Raw genomic sequence first — 25,133 nt, 5'->3', positions numbered from 1 at the left:
ATGCGGCCCGAGCGATCCGTGTCATACAGCATTCCTCTGTTTGGTGGCGGCTGCATCGAGGCGGAGGTGCGAGAAGATCTCTGCCTTCCGTGGGAGATATCGGTGGCCGCAGTGGCGAGCGAAGATCGATGGTGAGACGCCATTGTGAACCAACATGCAGACCCAAACAAAGATGTGCGCCATGCATGTCCCGTACAGTGCAATAGTAAATATCATGGGGCTGCGTGTGGGTCCGCTATAGTGCACGCAGTTATTTATCACAGCGGTGATCCTCACAGGCAGCTGCCTGAGCATGGTGCCATCCCTGATGTTTGTCCTGGATTGAAGGAAAAGATTCGATATAATCATTAGATGCAGATTTGGGTTGAAATGAGCACTCCACACGCATCCTGTACAGCATTGAGATTTAATGTATGGTTCTACTATTTCCTTTGTCACCGTATTCTTGCAGCGGAGGATTTTTCTTCATGTGGTTGATGCTTCTTTTGGCCTCCGTGAGGATGTGTTCTTACAGTCGAGGGTGGTGCTGTGGTTTTCACAGGCGGTCGTCTGGGTGTGGTGCCTGCTTGGGTTTATTTCAGGAATAAGAGGAAAAGAGTTGGAATGAAGATAGAGATATAATCAGACCTAACTATGAGACCCACACAACACACTTCATCCCATTTGACCTATTAGACATGAGGGAAAGGTCTAACTGCACCTATATTAATGAAATAACTGTCTGGGGATCACTGTATGATGGATGCCATTGCCTTAGAGGCGTGCGGTTTCCAGAACCGCAAATATATATATATATATATATCATTGTTGATGTTTTTTTTTATACTTGCACCGTATAATAGGTAATGATGAATACTATGATATGATACGGTCTGAACACCTGTGGCCTGTTGAGCTGTTCTCATTCTTCTGTTAATACCATCCTCGTTCACGCACAATAATGCTGTGCCTCATGGCTCATGCAAAATGCAGTAGCAATGACTTCTTGTCATCCTCATGGAAGTCGTGGGTTTTGGCTCACCAGCTCCTTTCATTAGATGTACGTCCATGTGACTATTTAACATTTAACACCCTGTGTCGGATGCCGACACAAGAACGCTCTTCTGCCTAATATAATAGCTCGGGATGAATAATATTATTAATATGCTACGAGGAGATCCTCTGTGAATAAAACCACAGTAGAAAATTCTGACTGCATCTGAAGAAGTTCTTTGATTGAACGGTTTTTTATTGCGCCAAAGTGCTCTTTTCATGCATTCAGATGTTCACAGATGAATGCATCAAAGAAGGAATTAATTGAGGAAGGAATGAACATCCACATCAATAGAATACTTGAATGAATGAAAGAATGAATAAATATTGAATGGTGAAACTGAAAACTAAAATAAGAACTATTCGCTCAACACGAAGTGCAACCAATTCCAAAACGAAAATGGCATGCGGTAGAGCGGATACCTCTGCCAGGCTGAACAATTTATGTTTTGTATCCCACTGCTAGACCAGATCTGGATCTGAACTTTAATCAAAATTGAATTAGCTTGTTCTTGTCACCCACCCAAATCATCCACCAAGTTTCATTTAAATCCGTCCGCAATTCTTTGAGATATCGTGCTATTTATCGTTTTTGTTCATATCTCTCAATGGTGAAAAAAATCACTTGAAATACTTGTATCCAGATCCAGATCTTCACCAAAATCGAATCAATTCGTCCTTGTCACATACCCAACCTGTTCACCAAGTTTAGTCCAAATCCATGCATAAGTTTTTGAGATATCCTGATCACAGACAAACAAACATGGGTGAATAGATAGGTGGTGGAGGTAATATAATGTTCCCCAATTCCTAAATTTATTTGCTTCGTATTTGTATTTGTAGAACCAAGGGTTGAAACTCATTTGTATTTAGTGTTTTATAGAAATGTTTTTTCAACAATCAAGTTGTACCCAATCTACAATATAAGTCATAAGTCCCAGGAGTAAAAGCATATTACATTAATAACTAATACATAATAACAGGAGTAATTATAACATACGACAGCAATACAAGTACAATAGCTCCTTAAACATTGAGACATCCACCGTTGCCATGGCATCAAATAATTAACAACATAGTTTTTCTCCAATTGAGTTGTGAAAACAGACACAAAATATCATGTGTTATGGTGCCAAATACTTCTTGAAATACCATGTGCTATGGTGCCAAATGATTCCTGAAATACAATGTGTTATGGTGCCAAATGATTCCTGAAATACCATGTGTTATGGTGCCAAATGATTCCTGAAATACCATGTGTTATGGTGCCAAATGATTCCTGAAATACCATGTGTTATGGTGCCAAATGATTCCTGAAATACCATGTGTTATGGTGCCAAATGATTCCTGAAATACCATGTGTTATGGTGCCAAATGATTCCTGAAATACCATGTGTTATGGTGCCAAATGATTCCTGAAATACCATGTGTTATGGTGCCAAATGATTCCTGAAATACCATGTGTTATGGTGCCAAATGATTCCTGAAATACCATGTGTTATGGTGCCAAATGATTCCTGAAATACCATGTGTTATGGTGCCAAATGTTTCCTGAAATACCATGTGCTATGGTGCCAAATACTTCTTGAAATACCATGTGTTATGGTGCCAAATGATTCCTGAAATACCATGTGTTATGGTGCCAAATGATTCCTGAAATACCATGTGTTATGGTGCCAAATGATTCCTGAAATACCATGTGTTATGGTGCCAAATGATTCCTGAAATACCATGTGTTATGGTGCCAAATGATTCCTGAAATACCATGTGTTATGGTGCCAAATGATTCCTGAAATACCATGTGTTATGGTGCTAAATGATTCCTGAAATACCATGTGTTATGGTGCCAAATACTTCTTGAAATACCATGTGTTATGGTGCCAAATGCTTCTTGAAATACCATGTGTTATGGTGCCAAATGCTTCTTGAAATACCATGTGTTATAGTGCCAAATGATACCTGAAATACAATGTGTTATAGTGCCAAATGAATCCTGAATGCGTTGTTTCAGTTCAACAGATGCCATGCGATGTTCTGCAACCTTAGCTTTGACATACTCCCACAGATCATTGCCGCAGTGGTCAGGTCAGGACTGCGTGGTGGCCACAGAAGTGTTGGTGAAGACTTGCTAATCCAAAAGTTGGGAAAAATTTGATTGAGGTAATTCCGTACCACACATGCATGTTGTGCAGGAACCCCATTCCGCTTGAAATAAATCTGGAAATAAATCTTGTATCGGCAGCTAAAACTGTGTCCTGGGACTTATGACTCACCCTGTATGTCTTTAAGCCGAGGAAATGTAAAGGAATACCTGCTATCCCATACAACGATGTGATGTGATATGTTGATGTGAACTAACTCAAAATCATATCATTTGAGAAGTGTCTATTTGTGCTTGTTCAACTGCTATGGACTCCAGAACCACTGGATGGAAGGAGTTTAAAATTGATGGTTGGACTCAGGGTGGGCACGGATATAAGCGGAAAAGCAAACTTCATAGTCCCTGGGGTTAGGAGTGGGTGGTGGATCTGCATTCTCTCATTACAAATACATGTGGCATAGCGCTGCTCCCAGTTCGAGAGCATATTACAAGTAATATTAAAATACACCAATTCTGGGTGAATTAACCGGTATGTGTGTGCTAGTTATTCACTGGTGAAGCACGGTTGACTCAAAACAATTGCGATCAAAGTTAAACACAACTCACTTTAAAACGCTTGACAAAAACGAATTACAATTGAGTCACTAAAACCTCGATGAAAATGCAATGCAAGTGATTCGATAATAATCGAACATATTTATAACTATCGTCGAACCGCTTGCACTCGATGAGCACTGGCTCACCATGTGCTGTTCAAAATGGAAATAACAAAGCTCGATTGTATTATGCGATGTGGTCCAAATTACCCAATCAGCGTTGAGATAATTGTGGTGTAACTTCCAAAAAAAGTACAAGAAAAGTCACAGAACATAAAGTTTAAAAATGAACAAACAACTTCTTTCATTTCAACAAATAACATTCCTTTGGGGTTTTTTTTTATTCAAGCAATAAATTCACTCTTGTATTATTGTCTCTTTTGTTTGCAGACCCCACCAATCAGTCATCTCGGCTCACGACCCTAAGGCAAGCAGGGAGCAGCTACCTGCATGCCAAAACCCTGACAAACAACTTCAGAAGAAGATGCTTTTCAATAGCTGATAATGTCAACACATTCATTGTGCCGAGAACAATTCACAAGGTAGACGTCTATGGACCAAATGCAATAGTGCACAATAACCATTAATCAATGACTTGGTGGAGCAAATGTAATGATAAGAAATATATACATAATGGAGGGAAATTATCAGAATGTATGTATGTATGGTATGTGCTGTATGTATCATCTACTCCTCCGAGACGATTTGACCAAGGAAGCTGACACTTTCAGGGATTAATGAGGGCACCCTGAAGTTGTGAATGTGCAAGTTTCGTTTGATTCCATCAAGTTTTGAAAAAAAAAAAAATTCCTCCTTATCTTGCCATTTTCTTCCTTTGGGGGTGCAATTGGAATTATCCAAGCTATATAACCACTCTGTATTCGGCTAAACAAACATTTTTTTTTGAAGCTGCCTCCTTTTTTAATTATATATTATTTTGTCAACATCCCGAAAAAAAACAAATCGCACCCGTGTCTGAAGGAAGCAGTGCAGTGAAGCAGCTGCATTGCTTAAAAATTAGCCCCATGGTAGACTGAGGGTTGCTTTCCCAACAGGTGTGGTTACCTTACTGTCTTAATGCAAACGAAACAATAACACAAATCATAGGGGCAATACCCCTGGGTGCTCACCTGGTTGCGGCTGGATAAGATAACCAGGGAACCACTGCTCGGCATGGATGACCCACAAAATATAGAATGGAGAAGAAAGTAAATACCGATGGATTTTGTTTTTAATGCCATGAACAAACATTGGTACGTCACTGATGATAAAGGTTGTGGTCAAGTTTCGTCGAAATTGTGTGTGTGGCCTCAGAGAAGAAAGAAAATGCATTTTTCTTGGGGAGGGCCAAGCCAACCCCCCCCCACCCCTATAGACCCCCTCAGACCCAGATTCTTTTTAATGGTGTGAAGAAACATTAGTACATCATGGGTGATGAAGGTGGTGGTCAAGTTTCATCGAATTTGTGTGTGTAGTTTTGGAGAAGAAAGCAAATATATATTCTGGGGGAATCCCCCTTACATACCCTTTGAGCCTGATTCTTCTAATGTCATGAACCAACTTTGGTAAATCATAGGTGATGAAGGTTGTGATGAAGTTTCATCGGAATTGTGTGTCGTTTCTGAGAAGAAAGCAAATACCTCTTTAAGGGGGGGGGGGGGGAGTTTCCCTCATAAACCCCTCATAAAGTCCCTCTTAAACTCCCTCTCTAGACCCTCAGACCCTGATTTTTTAATGCCATGAATAAAAACTTTGGTACATCATGGATGCTGATGGTTGTGGTCAAGTTTCATCAAAATTGCACGTGTAATTTCTGAGAAGTTGCAAGCATTTGTTGTTGGACGGATGGACAGACCGACTGACGGGCAGACGAGGTACTATTGTTGTGGGCCTGCTGACCCATACTCATTAACCACACATTTTTCATTTCTAAATTTACACCAACACTCTACCTATGTTCCCCTAACTATCTCGTGCTCCCTCGTCGTCCCTTATCCTAATGCACGTTCCATTTAATCTACGTAGCTAAGCTACATCGCCACTACACATTCCATGTCTGTCCATGTCTCCCAAAATGCATTTTCCATTCTAAATCTAACCTAAATTCCCACTAACTAGTCCACGGGCCCCATGGAGGACGGCTCATGCCCCCATGAGGCCGGCCTATCTAAGCTAAACTAATTCTCCTTTGCCCAAACAGGATGCTTGCCACAACTCTGCCGGGCCGTGTACTTGGAGCGAGGTTTTTTTATCCCACCGCCATGGCGGTGGTCGACAGCTCGCTCGTTTGTCCCTTCCGTCGGGCGATACGTGCAGCCTTAACATCACCCTACAAATCGCTCACCTTTGAGGGAATCCCCACGTGGGACAACGTGCGCCGTTCGCCCATAACTCGCGCCGCGAGGTCCGTGCCGATGACGTCACTCGCACACCGAACCTGCGTGGGTTCCCGTGCAGGTCAGCCCGAGCGTATCGTCCCGGAAACCCGCTCCGCGCGTTCCGCGAACAGAACACGTGGCATGCAGCATGTGGAGCTTCGCACACGCACTCGCATGTGGACCCGTCCGTTCCAAATTCAGACAACACTCGCCGCCATTTTCGCCGTCCACGAGGCCTTATTGAATCCCACGCAGAGCGTTGCCACGCCAGATTCCGCCACGAAGACGTGCGCGCGAGGGCCGCTGGCTGAATGCGAAATGGGCCCCGTACGCGATGTCCCGTGAAACTGGCGCGGTTCCCGAAATACTCGCGGCCCATTCGGCCTCCTATACCCGTCTCCCATCTGAATCCGTCCGTGTTTCAACTCCTCGCATGCACTCACGCACGCCATGACACTCGTACTGCTCACACATTTCACCACACATTCCGGGACAATCACATCGGGGATTCGTGTTACCAGAAGAAATCCCGGGGTTTCCATTCCCCCCCCCCCCAAGCTCCGTGTGTACCCGTTCACATCACTCACCCGCTCAACCTCGTTCGGCCCGACCGTATCACCTCGCCACTGCCCCCGCACCAATTGCTACCTCTGAGTTTGGTTGAGGGGGCACATCTTCTTGCATGGGGTGTCCTGGACCATGGATTCGTCTAACACTACATCTACCTCTAAACCCACCTGCTTCAGCCCATCTTGCATCGCTATGTTGTGTGTTGAGAATAATTTGAACTGCTCGCAATTTGGGGGAATGGGGGGGGGGGTTTGCTCCCTACCCCTGATCAGTGTCCCGTGAATTTATCTATGGAGGCAGAGGGGTTCGAAACACACTTCTGACACCAATTGTTGTGGAGCCGGGCGTCGGCGGCAAGCACGACCCCAAGGTGGAGCGGTAGAGTCGGCTCCACTGAACACCCGGAATGTAGATCGTGCTTCACGGAGAACTCCGAGAGGCACGGGTCCCTTCCAGCACCGTGGTCGCCAATACTTCGATGGCGTGAGGTAGGATCCACTTGTCGAACTCCAATTTACCAAAGTACTCACGCCGGCCAACTACCAGGGAAACCACACCCTTGGCCGACTCTGTCCGATCCGAGTCGTGGTAACGGCTCGGATCAGGCGTAATCGAGCAGAGTTACCAGAGGCGCGCCGGACCGAATGCACAATTTGCTGCTTCCCAATTTTCCAACACGCACCATGCTAACCCAATGAAAGAAACACAAAAACGAGCTGAAACATTCAACAAAATGGATATTTATTTACAATAGGCAGGGAGGGGAACACAGAAGAGCAGAGTTATCCGACTATAAGAAATGCAGTCAATGTACAAGCACTTAAACAATTGCTACTTATAGACTGGGTCCAAGGACACACACACACGCACACACAAATACCCAAAAGGAGATGGACCCCAATGGTCTTTATTGAAGCTTCCCAGCTCGAGGGAAGATGAGCTGGAAACCAGAGCTATCTTGGACCTTCCCACCTCGTGCGGCCCTTGACGATCCGGCTCAGCGGGACTTGAACCCGCAACTCGATGCCGCTGCAAGCACCGGTTACGGAGGGCAGCGTCGGGCTCCTGCACGCTCCTCCGGCACGCGACGAGACCAGAAGCCAGCGACAAGATGAGACCAGAAGCCAGATGACCACGCCGTCCCGTCTTCTTTCTTCCCTCGCTTTCTCGTGGGGGGTGGGGGACGTGTCTCACTTCTCCGGACCCCTCATTCGCCGGGGGAAATCGGTCGTCTCTCCATGATTGGTTGGGGGGGGGCGTGTCGGGGCGTCTCGATCCCCCGCCCCCCGAAAAGGCTCTGCTTCTCTTGGAGCTCGCTCTGCGCCCATTGGCCGACCAACGGCAAACTTGCTCGCATCTCCCTGATTGGTCGAGAGCCGCCGCAAGGTCCCTCCTTGAACTCCGCCCACCGCGGACGCTATGGCGTCGGGTTGAGGAAGCGAAGTGAAGGTGTGTTGTTGTTATTATAAGTGTAAAAATCCTATCTATAAAATAATTTTGCAGCGCATGCACACTTAATTCCCATTAGACATAGGGGAAAGGGAGCTATCTATCCGCATTTACTTATCGAAATAACTGAGCTTCGGGGACCTGAATGCTGAGTGCAGTAAGCTTCCAAATTCGTAACACTATCCCATAAGTTCCCACAGAACTACATTCCAGATGAGCTAAAAACTAAACAACACAAGAAAAACGAAACAACAACAAACTAGAAACGAACAAAACACGATGGGTTTATAAAGGTTCTTCATTTTTGATGGACGGAAGGAATGAAGGACATTCCAAATATTGAAGCGGCTTGCACTACTTAAAAATCCATATCTTCATGAACGACTCTTGCACAATTCTTTGAATCGATCATTTCCCCAATGTCGATATTGAGTTTTTATGGCTTCCACTGAGCCGCAGCGTGGAGAGCTGCACTGCTGCCTTTCGTTCACTGTCGCTTTCTGTTTCCTTGCGTGATATACGAACAATATTGATGTGTGTACATGTCTGCATATGTAAGTTCCATGGCAGTCGCTGCAGTAAAATTCAGTGCACAGTTCCGATTAAAATGACGCGAAATACGACTCGTTTTTCAAACTAGCAAATTGTGTGACCAATGTAGAATGTAGTCCAATTGCGTGAACACGACGAATCATTTTCATGATTGAAGCTTCATTTTTGAAGATGGTTTTCATCTGATTGATTACAGCCTGGCATTGACTTAGTGGTTAGGGTGGTGGCTTGGAATCCAAGATTGGCTTAGTGGTTCAGGTGGTTGCTTGGGATCCTAGATTGGCTTAGTGGTTAGGGTGGTGGTTTGGAATCCAAGATTGGCTTATTGGTTAGGGTGGTGGCTTGGGATCCTAGATTGGTTTAATGGTTAGGGTGGTGGTTTGGAATCCAAGATTGGCTTAGTGGTCAGGGTGGTTGCTTGGGATCCCAGATTGGCTTAGTGGTTTGGGTGGTGGCTTGGGATCCCAGATTGGCTTAATGGTTAGGGTAGTGGCTTGGGATCCCAGATTGGCTTAATGGTTATGGTGGTGGTTTGGGATCCTAGGGTCCTGAGTTCAAGCCCTGTTGGCTGCTGAATTCACACCAGGGGGTTGGGGGTTGACTCCACCTGTCATCCTTCTGTGGTCAGTGAAATGAGCATCAGTATATTGGTAATAGGGGCACTGCATCAGTAGCACAGCTGCCCCCCCCCCCCGAAGCAATGATGCAACTAGCAACCAACAAGGCAGCACATGAAGAGATCTGTGAGATGGGAACTTAGAGTCCTGAAGCTGTGGTAGGTGGGAATCGTTCTTGATGGGTGATGCTTGCTATGTGATGTTCTCACTATTTTGTGAGTGGGGACTTGGACGAGGCCCGAGGGAGTGCTGGTGAGTCCACATCCCATGTATGTAAATCTGTGTATTAAATATTTACTGTAGAAGGATGCATAGCCAATCGTTTTAATGTGCACTTCATGCATATTAAAATGCAGATACATTTTTTGTATTTTGCCACACATTTATCATATACTGTATTTGTTTAGAACTATGGACTGTATTTTTAATATGCTGAGTGAGTGTGTACATGATGTGTCAGATATATGACCTACATCATATTTGTTTGGGGATACAAAATTGACTTGGCTGGGACATATTCATGTCTATATTTTGAAGGGGTGCGGGGTGGGGGGGGGGGCAGCGAGGTAAAAAAAAACAAAAAAAACTGGTGTGTCAGGTCATGATTTGTTGGGAAAGAAAAGCCGACGGCCATTTTGAAATGTTGTTTTTTTTAAACATAACAAATAGAAAGGGCCTCCACCTTTCTTTTTATTAAAACATCCAGATGATCAACTGGTATTTTCTTTTATTTGGTCCTAGGTATGCACATAAGCAGTAAGCATGATTTTTGGGGTTTTTTTCAGGAGCAATTGAGGCAGCGTTCTGTTGCCTATACACCTCCCAGATAAACGGATGTGTCAGAAGAACGTGTTGCACGCTTGGAACAAGATCGCCCGTTAGTGAGTACTCTGCTAATAATAATAATAATAATAATAATAATAATAATAATAATAATAATAATAATGAATAGTAACGGAAAGTGAACTAAAACCATCCACATTACTGTGTCCATTTCATTGCAAGAGGCACAAATATTTCACTGGCTATTCATATGCAGGGACATCCAACTGAGATGGATACCGTGTAAGCAAGAAATTATAAATCCAGATCTGGTTTTTACATGTAGTTTTTAAATGCCGCACTCTCGTCCAGAGATTTTGACAATTACACGAGAGCCACGACGCATGGTGACAATGATACTTGAGTGAACAAGTGTCAAGTCGAATCATCGAGGAATAATATTGTGTACAGTACTATGTTCACCTTTGCACACACAAAACAACAGCAGATGGAATTTCAATAATCATGGGCAGGACAATGTCATCAGAGAGGAAAGCTTCACGTCCTATTTGTTATGCAGCATGGTTATGCTCATCATTCACACTTCCCCACAGCTTAAATAACAGCCACTATCTCTTCGTGCAAGACAGCCACACATGTCCGCTGGAGCTTACAAACAAATCCCTGAACACCAGCCCATCAAAGTAGACCAACAATTGATCCTTCATTGAAATCAACTTGTTTCGCCCGACAGGTGGTGTGGCGTTCAGACATCAGTTTTCATCAAATCTTTCACTGATTCATGACCACCACCTGACCCCTCAAGATATAAGGGTCAAAATATTGTTCACGTGACTGTGTAGTCCAAGAAACTGAAACATCCTGGCACTTCGGGACATAGAGCAATGACTGTCACCTGAACTACACAGTTATTTGTAATATACCTGACCAGCATCATTTTTGCCATTTTGCAACCGGACATATATATTCCACGTAATCACAGACATGTCGACACAGCATACAGTTCTAAAGGAGATGGATGATGTTCTTCTCATTCACAAAGCAATAATTCCATTCAAACACTTATTTTAGACAAATCGAATCAAAACTATTATTCTACTTTTCCACCGGCAGGTAGTGCCGGAGCCTCCGTGAGAGCTAACAAGTTGCGAAGGGTGTTTTAATAGGTGTGCCATGCCCGAAGAGCTGAACAACTGTCTCGAGCCTGTTAGCTCACACGGTTCAGAAATGAGTCGTTGTTGCAGCATCATCATGTTTTTGAAGGTGTCGCCGTGTTACATTCATTCCGAGCCCACAGAAAACATCCATCATCGTACTGTATCATTTCAAAAGACCCCTCAAACCCCCGAAGAGTTTGGAAAAAAGATATAAAAAACAAATATGCCACTTTCGGTGGTGCTGTAAACACTGAGACGGCCCTGGACCAATGGAAAAGAAATCATGCGGTCCAACAAATCTCAGTATCGAACAAATTGAAGGCTTCAAGTTTGGTGAAAACATCATAAATCATTGGACCCCAAATCCATTATGCCAACACGTGAGGTCGTTGGAGGTGGAGCAATGGTTTAGGGAACAGTCAACTGGCATGATTTTGGACCTCACATTCCATTGCAAAGCTGAATGGAATCCAGGGAGCATCTAAGGGCAGGGACCAACTGGGTCACGCTCATTATGATGCTCATGTATTCCAAATGATGAGCTGTTTCTTGATGCCGATATCATTATATACGTACTGTACATTGAACCATCTGGATTCTCAAGTGTATGACTGCTTTGAGAAATATGATAAAGACTTCACTTGTACAACACTCTATGGATGTCATACAGACCAAGGAACATTGCAATGGAAGAGCATTGCATCATTGACCATCAACAGCTACCATTCATTTTACAAAACTGTGCTCATCCCTCCTGGAGGCACAGCACAAAATGCAATATCAATAGATGTTATTTACTCTATTACAGAATCGATACCACATCGATTTGTTTTGCAAACATCACTAAGGCAAGATATAGTCCACCCTGCTGTTTGCTACATTATATGCAGTAATTACTTGGCTGGACATACAGACGACACAAGGCGAACATCAACGATTTGATGCAAAGAACAGATGACACAATTAATGGATTCAATGGCAATGGAGATTCAAACAGCCAATGGCAACATGTGTTCTGGCCAAATTACCTTCCATTGTATTAACACGTTTTACACTTTGACATGCAATTCCAGACCCGATGCACGGAATGAGCTTTTCATCCTGCATGAAATTGAATCAAACAAGGAAATAAACACACTCGCATCGATGCACGAGGGCTCTGAGCTGTGACTCAGAGCAAGTTCTGGAGTGACTGGAAGCATTCCTCGTGCTGAGTGTTATTATTCGGGGCCAAGTGCACTATATGGGTGCAAGTGAAGTGTGCCTGCAAGGTTTTAGGTTCTTGAGATTCCATAAGGTAACATAATTTTAGGCCTGAGACGTTTTATAGTGTGCACTACAATTCTTAGAGCTTGCGTTCATTCTCATTAGGCCATAGGCAATATTACCGTCTTCTGTACAAACTGCATGGCAGTGCCACACTTATGAAGACGTGCAAAACAGCAGGCTCCCGCTTTTAAACATCTGGAAATAAACTAATAGAAACCTTTCCATCCAAAACAGAATACTCATCTGATGAGGGTTCAATCAGTCGTGGCAGAAGCTTTCACATCCCATTCAGAATGCCAGCTCAATGACGGACCTTTTGGAATTAAAATGTTCAAATGAAATTCACATCCAAGGGCCACCAAGAACAATTAATTAGAAGTTTGGCATGCAACCATGCGATTGTTTACCCACAAAAGGGCAGGTAGCAATTCCATAAGTAGGAAACGTCTTGCAGCATTTTCTATAGATGTTGGGCAGACCATATGATAGGGGGTTGTTACCTCCGCCACCGAAGGTAGACAGTGGTTACGTGTTCACCCCTGTTTTTTTATTTTCTGTTGGTTTGGCTGTGAGCAGGATATCTGAAGAATTTATAGACAGATTCGGACGAAACCTGGTAGACAGGATAGGTGTGTGACAAGTCCGAATTTATTCTATTCAGTTGCAGTGAATATCCGGATCCAGATCAGATACTTTTTAAAAAAATTTTTAAGCAATTCTTCACCATGGAGAAATAGGGCCATGAACAATATATCGCACAATGTCTCAAAAAGTTGAGGATTGGTTGTGAGAAAACTTGGTGGACGAGTTGGAAAGGTGACAAGAACAAGCCGATTAGATTTTGGTCAATCCAGATGCAGATCCCACCTATCAGTGGGCTATAAAACTTAAACTGTTCATCCTGTTGGAGGTATGTGCTCTAACGAGTACCATTCTAGTTTTTGATGAAATCTGATGTGCAGAGTCAAGAAGACAATCCAAACACCCATCAAATTGAATAATAGATTTCAAAGATTCTGATGTTGATTATTCATGGTAGTAAGGAATTCCATTACAATCGAGTGTTTCTGTCAACCGTTGCTGGCAAACGTCTCCAGCTCCCGCTTACATCATCCAACCAACAACAGCTATTTCAAACAACTGGTCGCATCAATCATCCACATAAACTGTTGCTGGAAATTCATAATGGCAACTGACTTCCTCTACTCCCATAGTCAATGTTTCGCTCTCAAAGGAATCCTTTCATCTCCTCCCCCTGTTCAGGCTGGAGTGGCCCAAGGCAATGTTCTGGGTCCAATCATATTCCTGATCTTTATCAATGATCTCTCTGACTCTCTGGAAATCCCATTTATCTATTTGCTGATGACTCCACCCTCTGTTACGACATGCGTTATCCCTGATAGGCAGACAGCCGCCTCTTCCCTCTCTTCAGACCTTTATACAATATCACAAGATGGTCAAACACTTGGGATATGTCTTTCAATTCTGACAAATGTCACACTCTCACTCTCCCTCTTTCACTCTGAAAGGACCATGTGACAAACCGTCCCATCCACTTTCTTACCAATCCTCTTCATGAAATTCAGTCACTCAAACTCCTGGATTTCACTATCAGCCATGATATTTCTTGGGAAAACGTCATTTCAAAGATGGCCTCCAAAGCCAGCTGCCGACTGGGCATCCTCTGTCATACAAAGTCCTACCTTGGCAAACCTGAACTGCTATCCACCGACAAAGCCTTCATCTGCAGCTTTATGGAACACTGCTCACCATTCTGGGCTGGCTTTCAATGCCTCACATCTTGCTCAGCTTGATGCCATGGAAACCAAGACCTTCAAGATCATTGGAATCCCCTACGTTGAAGCTGAGTCTCTGGACCTATCACTTTCCCATCACAGACAGGTCGGTAGTGTCTCTGTCTTCCACTGCCCCCTTTCTGGTCTGGTACCTTCTGCTTTTTCCATGTTTCTCCCTCCAGGTTTCTGTAAGGTGCTCACAGTCCACCATCAACCCCTTTCTTGTGAAACTCCCAAAATCTGGAATCACTGCTCACCTCCACTCATGTGTTCCTCTTTTTCCCACCTGTGGAATGAGTTTCCACATTCTCTTCAATCTCATTCTTCCCTCCAGGTCTTCAAGACAACTGTTCTCCATCATCTCAGATCGTCCCCTATCCAAAACCAAGCTCTTTTCTACCACCGTCAACCTCCCCATCACTAAGCCCACTTTCTTCCAAATTTCCAGTTTTTCCTTCCTATGAGTCTGCTTCTGCATCCATCTTGTCCAGTGTACACCCATTTATCCTCGTCTACTCCCTCTTTCTTTTCCACTTCCCTTAATTGTCCAAGTCTCCCTCTCTTTTACCATCAACCATGCTGTTGGCATCCCCCCCCCTCTTTCTGCTGTTCCTTTTGTGCTGATCCGTTCAGTGTTCTCGCTCTTCCACGCTCCTTGACCTTGTATACGAATCAATTTTTTTTAAACCGACACCATCAATCATCGACAAACTGTTGCTGGCAATTAATATTGGCAAATGACATGATGAATCGTCACTGCCAATAGTCTTCAGCAGTTGTTGTGATCAGCAGTCAGCCATTTTAAAAATACATATGTATTTTTGTTTTTAATGCAAGATATAATGCTCATTTTTTAATACAAAACAAGATATAAGGCCACTAATACATCTCCCAAACACACAAACATAGAGGAGACACAACTCAGGACTATTAGATGAGTCAAACACAGCCACTGAGTTTTGGGGACGTGCTGTCACTTCCTGAGATACTCTGGATACCAGCGATGTCACAGCAATGGTGCCACTTTTCTCACTGCACTCAGCAGGGAATTTCCTCGGGAGGAATTCCCTTGTCCCCATCGATGCAAACCTATGGGGATTGCCCGTGCTCTTACCCTTTGAAATGCTGAACATCAAGCAAGGAAGCAATTTGCACCATTTTTAAAGTCAATGATAAAATTAATGACTTGACTGGGTTTTGAAACACCAACCTTCTCAACTTAGAGCAAACCTCTATATATATAAAAAAAGTTTATTTTGGACCTCTTCGAAGTTTATTATGAAACTATTTTTTAGGTCACAATGCGAAATTGAGGTTTTTCTTTCATTAAATGATTGCCTTTCACTGTAACCTTTGTTCAAAGACTTTCAGTTTAGCCTATTGTTATTAACAACGCTGATATGGTTTGTTCAACTTTGTGATATTCCTCAGGTCATATCTTAACGCACTGTTAAACAAACTGCGATCCCATGTTGTATTTACACATCTGAAATGTATCTCGTTTGGTGTCATGCTCTTCTTTGGTTTGATTGTTCAACTTTTCAAATGCAGCGTGGGAAGTGGCCGCTGGAAACAGGAGACAGACAAATGCACAAACGCATGGACAGCCACCACGGTTCGCATTATATAATAGTTTTAAGCTTTTTAACCTTGCTTATTAGTTTGAATTTATTTGCATGTTTGTCAAAAAAAATGTTCTTAACTTTATTGCTGCTTCCACCCGACCCCACCTCCACCCCCCCTACCAACACTGCCCCCCTTTACTCCCACCTCCCTCCCCACATCACCTTAAATTCCTTTTCAGCAATTACTCCCAACCATAATCTCTCCCTGATAAGGATGTCAATTTTAATTTCAATTTACAAGTGCTGCCCCACTCCCTCCCCCTTTCTGCCCCTACAGGGAGCATTTTTTGCCATTACCACACATACTGCTTGTGTAGCCTTTTGGATGAAATAACTTCGTTGCTGGAAACATAAATCTAAGTTGGTGATCTTGTGACAGATTTGTTGTGCATTGAATTGCACAATTACATTTTTGTTAAGTTCCTGCACTGTGAATAATGAGAAGAGATGAAATGCCCTTCCCACAGTAAAAGTATTTTTGAAGGCAGTTTACTTTCAATAATAATTTTCCTGATATGCATAAGAAAATGTATTGTACTGTATTTGATTACAGACAGGTCAGGGGTTTTTTGTCTTGTCGTCTCCATCCCAAATTGGTTAGTGATTAGAAAATGTGCATTTTGTGTTGCTAATGTGTTAAGTGTGTCGTTGCAAGCAATATGGAAACTGCTCTAATAACTAAGAATTTCATCATTTATTTTAGCCCAATGCAACTGCAGTCCTCAAAAACGGGATGGGATGAAAGTGCAAAAAGAAAAAGGGATGACTTGTTTATTGGACAGAAATAAGTTTTGGTTGGTACAGGCAACCATCATGGAGTAATTCCCTCCCGAGATATCTATCCATTGCCATTTTCCATAACGGCTTCTTCACCTCAATCTCTATCGAGTCCACAAGCATCATTTTTTTGCAGGTAAACAAATCTTTTTTCATCATATTGTAATGTATTCTTCTTTTTTTTTTATGTCTATCATTATTGTGAGTTTCCAAACCACTGAGCAGAGCACAATTATCAGTAAAGTAGCCACAAATACCAGGGTGACACAGAACAATAAGTCCATTTTACCGTCTCAGATATCACGAGTGAATAATTCACATGAATTACCCTTCCTCGCAGTTGCTGTCACTAATTTTACTTCATACTATTGAGCCTCTCAAACTATAATGTGAATGTTTCACCAGTTAAAGGAATTCCAGGATTGTAAAAATAGGGGCAATACCCCTGGGCACTCACCTGGTAGAATAATGATATTGAGGGGGAAGTCAACGTGGGACGGAATCAGAAAAATGTACCAATGAACCAATGGTATGGCCACAATTTTTTTATACCTTGAACAAACTTTGTTACCTCACATGATGAAAGTTTTGGTCAAGTTTCATCGGAATTGTGTGTGTAGTTTCTGAGAAGAAAGCAAATACCTCTTTGGGGGGCAATGCCCCCAAAGACACCCTCCATAGACCCCCTCAGACCCTGATTTTTTTTTAATGCCATGAACAAAGTTTGGTACATCACAGGTGATGAAGGTTGTGATCAAGGTTCATCTGAATTGTTTGTGTAGTTTTAGAGAAGAAGTTGCAAAAGTTTACGGATGAACAGATGGACGACAAGCCATCCCGTAAGCTCCCAGGAACTACTTTCCAGGTGAGCGAAAAAGAAACCAATTTATTGAAAACTACACACATAAATTTAGAAACATTCCTGACGAGGCTGGGTAGCTAATTTACATATCATGTATGTATTTGGCTATTACCCACTGAGAGTGAAGCTGTTGTACTCTTCCCCACAAAGCATGCAATTACTTGAGCCTTATAATTTTACCGAAATACATTGTGCAGTATCAAATGTTTACACTTTCAACCCACAACACATGTAAGACATACACAGGGAACCTTTCCATCAAGGCTTTATGAAGCTGCCCCGTACAGGTTAGGGGAAGGTTGGTACCTGTTGTAGCATTTGTTTCTACAATTACTTTTAGTCCATGGGCCCAGGCATATATCGGTACCATTTGGGAAACCAAACTTTAGGGCTACTAAGTTATTGGTAGGGACTATATGATTATTTCAATAAGTGATAACCGTTCCAGAAGAGCAGCTTAGTGTATGTATTTTGCATTTTTACCATTTTACCATTCTGAGATATTGACGTTTTGGGGGAAAATCACACAATGGACTATTGACACATCCCATGAAGGTAATATCATTCAATAACAGCTCAGGATATCCAGATTTGTTATCTGCACACTTACAACAAGCATACTTCCCATCTTGAGGCACATGCTTTAGTTTGGTATTCAAATTACAGCTGATTTGCATAATAGATTTTGTGAAATTTTGCGGATTTATTATCATCATTATTTATGGAATGTTGTGTGTCCCATATTAGTGCCACAGTCCTAATGGATCAGCTACCCATATGTACCTGGTTTGTAGGGAAGCACAAAGGAGGACCATCCAGCTGGTTTCAACAAAGTTGTAGACTTTTTCCTTCCCCTATCCCCGAAATGCAAATTGCGGCTGAATATATGAAAATTACAATGTAGCTCAAACTTGATATAATCTTTCGCCCCACCAGAAATGTTTCAGGTTGTGCACACTGGAAAGTATGTAAATGTATTTTATAATGTCATAAGTGTATCCGACTTTCTTGTTGTATATTGCAGTGACTGCGTCTGATTGACAATGGAGTGCACTGGTGAAGAAGAACGCGCCAGGTTGCCACGGAACCATGCACGCATGGACTGTGCAATCCACTGTTCCGGTGAGGAGGCAGACGCAAAATTGGTGTCAGCACAAAACATTGAGTCTTGGAGAACTCTGCTGAGATACGAAAGCATGCCCCTATTCTGAACATGGCCAAATACTTACCCGAGGGAGAAATCCCACCAGTAAAGTACCATCGCAAGTGCCGCAGCATTTTCACCATGAAGAAACTTCTTGACTCTATCATTGCCAGAGAAGATCCCAGGGGCAAAACCGCAAAAGACACTCCCAGGAGGGAGCAGAGGGCCATTACCACAAGTCTTGCTACCTTCCGTACACAAAGGATCATTCCACCAGCGGTAACATAGAAGGTGAGGAACAAGGCGAAGACATTCAAGCTCGACAGGATGAGGCAGCAGAGAAGCACTCCTACAGTGAACTCTTCAGGTACATTAGAAATGAACTCTTCCCCAACCCGGAAGTGTTACCCTTGAGAGATCTAACTTCCAAACTGGTGACATGCATGAACTCCTGTGGTATCAGTCAAGTCGAAGATTCAACGAAGAAACACCTTCGTCGTAAGCTTGAAGCTGAGTTTGCGGGAGCGCTGCACATATTTCCGGACAGCAACGGAAAAGTTCTTCTTTATCCAGACAGCCTTTCGATGAGTGAGCTTGCCAAAGTGACATATGCCTTGAAGGTGGAGTTACACAATGTGACCTTTGCCAACACTGGAAATGTCATAACCAAAGCAGCATTGAAGATGAGAGACGACATCAAGAAGCAAGATGTCACTCAAATATGGCCACCAGATGTGGAGCACAGTGATGGCAGCATCTCTGAATCTGTGACCAAGCTCCTGAAAACAATGCTGACAGGAGAAAAGGAGTGCACAGATCCATCACAAAGGGTCAAGTGACATGTCAGCTCCTTTGGCCAGGACTTGGTCTATGCCGTTTCTGGCGGCAAGAACATTCCAGCGAAGCACATCCTCCTACTGTTTGCTGTGAAGTCCTTGACGGTGAGCGTAGAACTGATTTGTACACTGAACCGGCTTGGCCACAGCACTTCATACTCGAAGGTCGAGGAGATCGACACAGCCCTGTGTCTACAGAAGCTGGCACTGTTGGAAAGTGCTGTAGCTTTGCCGGGGAATATCTACCCAAGTGTGTTCACTACCCTGGCTTGGGACAACATCATTCCTGGGTATATTCCAGAGATGATAACTACCAAAAACTGCCAGTCTGCAATGGTTATCACATCAAAATATGATCTATATATATATATATACACCAATTCAAAAATCATAACTAGGATTGGTTTCGTTAGATGTTACCGACAAGTGGAATTTCTGGCCTGGGCCCGTGGATTATCTTGGGGGTAGTAATAATTAGTGCCCCCAATATATAATGGTACCACAGAGTTTCTTAGACCTAAGGCAGGAATAAACCACCATTTTGGTTTGTTTCTTTCTTCCTTTTTTTCTGCCAATTTCAGAGCTGCATCTCAAAGCCAGCTGTGACTTTTAGAATGACATCAGAATAACAAGAAAGGGGTCACATGTTGTCGCCTCTTTTTAAATGAATAAAGTATACAGTTCGTGTTAGTTTCTGTTCAAGATGGAGGCAAAAACCCCATACCTTGTCTGTGATAGTTTCATGAAGGACTTGGATCGATGACACTTTAATGCACTTATAAAATCACTAAATCACACCACAACTTTTATCATGTCTATCCCATATTTAACGAGAAGGGCACTCGGCAAAATGCATAATTCCGCCTTGTAATGCTTGATCCACGAAAACATATCTGGCCCAATGCATTTTTGAGATATGCTCTATATCGTTTTTGAGCCCTATTTCTCAATGGTGAAGAATCACTTAAAAAATTCTAGTAGTGGGATCTGGATCCAGATATTCACCAAAATTGAATCAGTTCTTCCTTGTCACCCTCAACCTGTCCACCAAGTTTCATGTGAATCCGTCCATAACGTTTTGAGATATCGGGCTATATATCAATTTTGGCCGTATCTCTCAATAGTGAAAAATCACGTTAAGAATTCTAGTAGTCGGATCCGGATCCGGATCCGGATCTTCACCAAAATGTAATCAGTTCGTCCTTGTCACACAGCCAACCTGTCCACAAAATTTAATCTGGATCCGTGCACAATTTTTTGAGATATCCTGTACACAAACAGACAAGCAAACAGAAAGGGGTGAAAACATAACCTTAACCTTCGGTGGCGGAGGTATGACAGCAGAAGCAAAAGTGAATGGATGCAGGCTTCAATTACCATATATTAATATTGTCCATATGCCAGACAGTGAAAGCAATATTTATTTTCACCAATCAAAATGTAATAATAACAATACCATTCCTTTCATGTCATAAAGGAACAAAGGGCTGCTGAGGTAGTTTCATTGGCTAGGAGTGAAGTCCTGGGCAGTTCACCATAAGTTATCCTCAATGGTTATGACCCCAATACACTGGTACTCATTTTGGCAAGCTCAGAAAAAAAACTACAAGCTGGGTCAACCCCACCTGGAATAAATTCAACTGCCAACAGAGACTTGAACTCGAGATCAAAAGGTCCCAAGTCAGCCATCTTCACCACTAAGTGAACACCAGGTGTCAATAAAAATGTATAGGATATATAGTTTTACGAATCAAAATGTATTACATATTTCTTTTCACCAATCAAAATGTGTAGGATGTTTCCAAGGGTCGCAGAATCTCTTCTCTAACTGCAGTTGGAATCTTAATCACCATTGCCTCAAGACCAATTCTCTCATAGGAATACACACAACGATTTCTAGAAAATTTTGCCCTAACAGTAGTGAAGGTCTTGGTGATTTAGGATTTTAATGTTTGACCTTTTGTTTCTGACAGATAGCAGAGATGGTGCGCCGGAAGGAGAAAGGATGCTTTAAATATTAATCAGGAGCAATTCGCTGGTACATGGGATCCAAGCAGATTGGATCTGTGAATGCATGAAAAGAGAGCAGCATCGACATGGAAATAGAGATGGGAAAAAATACTTCTGCAATAACTTGGTGAGCAAGCAACAAAGCTGCTTCAAAAAGAACCACCTTCAGATCCACGAGCATGGGATTGATGTCTGTGTTCACTGATCATTGCTTTCTTTCCTCCCTGCCAACTTAAAAAAAAAAAAAACTTCTGCCAGGAAACCAAGGCACATCAAATTGTCACAAGGACAGGTTGAAGGGCAAATTCAGAGGGAAAAAACTCTCAGAGATATTGAAAATAATTTGAAAGGTGTTTTTCTTTTGACCTTTTTTGTTTGTTTTGAGTGGATGTTGGAAAAAATATTTTTCCTTTGCCTTGTGATGATTGCAGTCATACATTTACAACCACAGTTGTGAATGTGGTCCTGACCCAACAACAAGACCAAACCATAATCAACAACATACATGGGGGAAAAAACGTTTTTGCTGTGTGGGCAGATGTAAATCACTCATGAGAACAAAGAAAAATAAATGAAAAAACTGAATTCAACAAATGAAACTCATCTCTCCATATATATATATATATATATATATATATATATATATATATATATATATATATATATATATATATATATATATATATATATATATATATATATATATTTACAGTGCTGGTGCGTCGGCCGCGAGCCGACCGCTCTGACGGAGCTGCAAGTCTTGTCGGCCCGACCGATCGCCCGGAATATAGATCGCCGCCCGGATAACTCCAAAGCTGACTGGTCCTTGTGCAAGAACCGAAATACACGAATGGGCGGACCACGTGAGGTAGGGTCGATTGCCAACTTCAATTTACCTAAATACCCACGTGATCCAACTGACGGGGTATTTCACCCTCGACGGAACTCGTACGAAACAAGCCGCTTAAGCGAGCCTGTCCCGTGCGCGATTACGAGCGCCTTAATCGCCGAGAACCGTCGGTCCGAATGTCCCCCTATTACGGCAAACCAACGGCTTTCTAACTCCCAACACACGAAATGCTCAGTCAATGAAAGAATAGACACGACGAGCTGAAAACATTTAACAATTGGGGTATTTACTAATAATAATGGGGAACCAGGGAAGCACGTAAGAGCAGAACTATACCGACTATACGAAATGCAATACAATCATTTACAGCACACAAAGCACTTACCAGTTTCCTACTTCTTAGACGGGCCCACGGACACACGCGCGCACGCGCGCGCACACACGCGCGCACACACGCGCGCACACACACACGCACACGCGCACACACACACACGCACACACACGCACGCGCGCACACACACACACACACACACACACACGCACACACACACACACACACACACACACACACACACGCACGCGCGCACACACACACACACACACACACACACACACACACACACACACACACACACACACACACACACACACACCCACCCACCCACCCAATAAATGGTGGCTGATGCCTTTAATAACGGACTCCAGCTTGGAGGACAGATGAGCTGAAAGCCAGAACCTATCTCAAACCTCTCCACCTCGTGTGGTCTTCAAGCTGTTCGGACCCGGGCTCCAGCGAGAGCGAGCTGGATCCAATCGCTGTGAGCCGTGATCCTTCCCGAGCTCCAGCGAATCCTCTCACGCTTCCGAACACGTGCTGGTGAGACGAGGCGCCGATCCTTCCCGTCGTTGCGTCGCTATCTCGAAGAACCACCTCCAAGATGAGGCCGATGAGTCACACCAAGCCGGGAACCAAGCGGAGAACAAAGAGCTCCATGAACCAAGAAGAGCCAGCCGAGCAACCAGCCCAACTCTCTTCCGATGAACAAAGCCTCTCTCAACACGAACCAAGAACTCCGAGCCGAGCAACCAGCTCAACTCTCTTCGACAAACCAAGCCAGAGCCCAAAAAGTGAACCGAGCCAAGCAGAATGCGAAGTTCTGCTGAAAAGTCAAGCCGAAGCAAAAAGCTCTCCAAAAAGCCTCCACCTCGCCAAGTAGAACCGAAGCTCACTGAACCAAAAGTCTCAACCCTCGCCAAGCAGAACCCAAAGGCCTGCTAAAAGCCAAGCTGAAGCAGAAAGCCTTCAAAAAGCCTCCTCCCTAACCCAAGCCAAGCAGAACCCGAAGCTCGACTGCACAAGCCACCTGAACCAACTGAGGATCTCTTCCTTATTCTCCTTCGCCCTTCCCCCACTTCCGGCATGACTCATCCCCCCGTGCCCACACAACCGCGGGCGAGAGGGAGTTTACGTCCCGTGATTCAGGACAGGAGGGCTCTTCTTCCTCTTCGCAGAAGAGGTTGAAGGGGCGTCTCCATTGTTTTGTGATCGCTCCCTAACTATTAAATTTAATCGCACAGCGCACTTAATCGATTTCTGCCCATTAAACAATGGAAGGTAAACTATCTCGGGAACAAACACTTATCGACATAACTGACTAAAGGAACCTGAATGTTGTGTGGATCGAATTCCCAAATTCGGAACAATATATGTGTGTGTGTGTGTGTGTGTGTGTGTGTGTGTGTGTGTGTGTGTGTGTGTGTGTGTGTGTGTGTGTGTGTGTGTGTGTGTGTGTGTGTGTGTGTGTGTGTGTGTGTGTGTGTGTATTGTTTGATTTTGCAGTTCTGGGAACCGCATCCCTTCAAAGCAACACCATCTTACCAATGGTCTTCACTCACCACGATGGCAACAAATATTTCCCGCGGATGGCAGACATCCTCCCGCACCTCCGGCTCGATGCAGCTACTACCAGGCAGAAACATGCTGTGCGGCCGGATCGCTCGGGCCACGTGGCACACCATGGAGCAGGCACATTGACCAGCGCCAACCGCCAATTTCATAAAAGGAGGGAATTTGAAGAAGGTGGAGTTTGGGTGGATTAACAGGGGTAGAAAAGATCGTGGCTTTGGATGGGGGAAGATAAGAGGTGGTGGTGAACAGCTGTTTTGAAGGTCTGGAGGGAAGAATGGGATTGAAGAGAGTGTGGGAGTTTATTCCCAAGGCATGAAAAAAGAGAAATGAAACAGTGAAGGTGAGCAGTGATTCGTGATTTTGGTAGTTTTACCAGAAGGGGGATGCTGGCAGACCTTGCGTGCCCAACAAAAATATGGGGGTGGGGGACTCAGACAGCGTGGGGGGGGGGGGGTGAGACTAGAGAGAAGAAGGTAGAAGACCGAAAGACCACTGACCTGCCTGCGGTGAGAGAGTGAGAGGCCCAAAGACTCAGCCTCACCGCAGGAGATAAAAAATTATCCTAAATGCCTTGGTTTCCACAGCGTGAAGCCACGAAAGGTGAGAGGCAGGAGCACCAGCCCAGAGGGGAGAGCAATACTCCATGAGTCCGCAGACGAAAGCTTTGTATGTGGTCAGGAGCTCAGGTGGGCCGAGCATGGACTTTGCACAATGGAGGATTCCCTTTCAGCGACTGGCTTTGGAGGCCAGGTTGGAAATGTGGCTTTCCCAGGAAAGATTTTTCCAGATAGTGAGACCCAGAAGCTTGAATGAAAGGACT

General features: G+C 43.7%; 1 pseudogene across 1 annotated transcript; it reads left to right on the top strand.

The window, feature by feature from the left end:
* LOC147027620 (uncharacterized) lies at positions 1-22,118 on the top strand (annotated as a pseudogene). The gene is made up of 5 exons (XR_015056972.1): positions 1-131; positions 5,930-6,186; positions 17,485-17,567; positions 18,867-19,834; positions 21,518-22,118. The product of XR_015056972.1 is annotated as an uncharacterized LOC147027620 (transcript).
* Positions 22,119-25,133: the final 3,015 nt, after the last annotated feature.

Source organism: Eptatretus burgeri, chromosome 4 (assembly GCF_056783735.1).
Source record: "Eptatretus burgeri isolate ZD-2024b chromosome 4, Ebu_testis_v1, whole genome shotgun sequence".
NCBI classification, from domain to species: domain Eukaryota; kingdom Metazoa; phylum Chordata; class Myxini; order Myxiniformes; family Myxinidae; genus Eptatretus; species Eptatretus burgeri.
The sequence above is the reverse complement of the archived record's forward strand: the minus strand, read 5'-3'. Positions and strand labels throughout refer to the sequence as shown.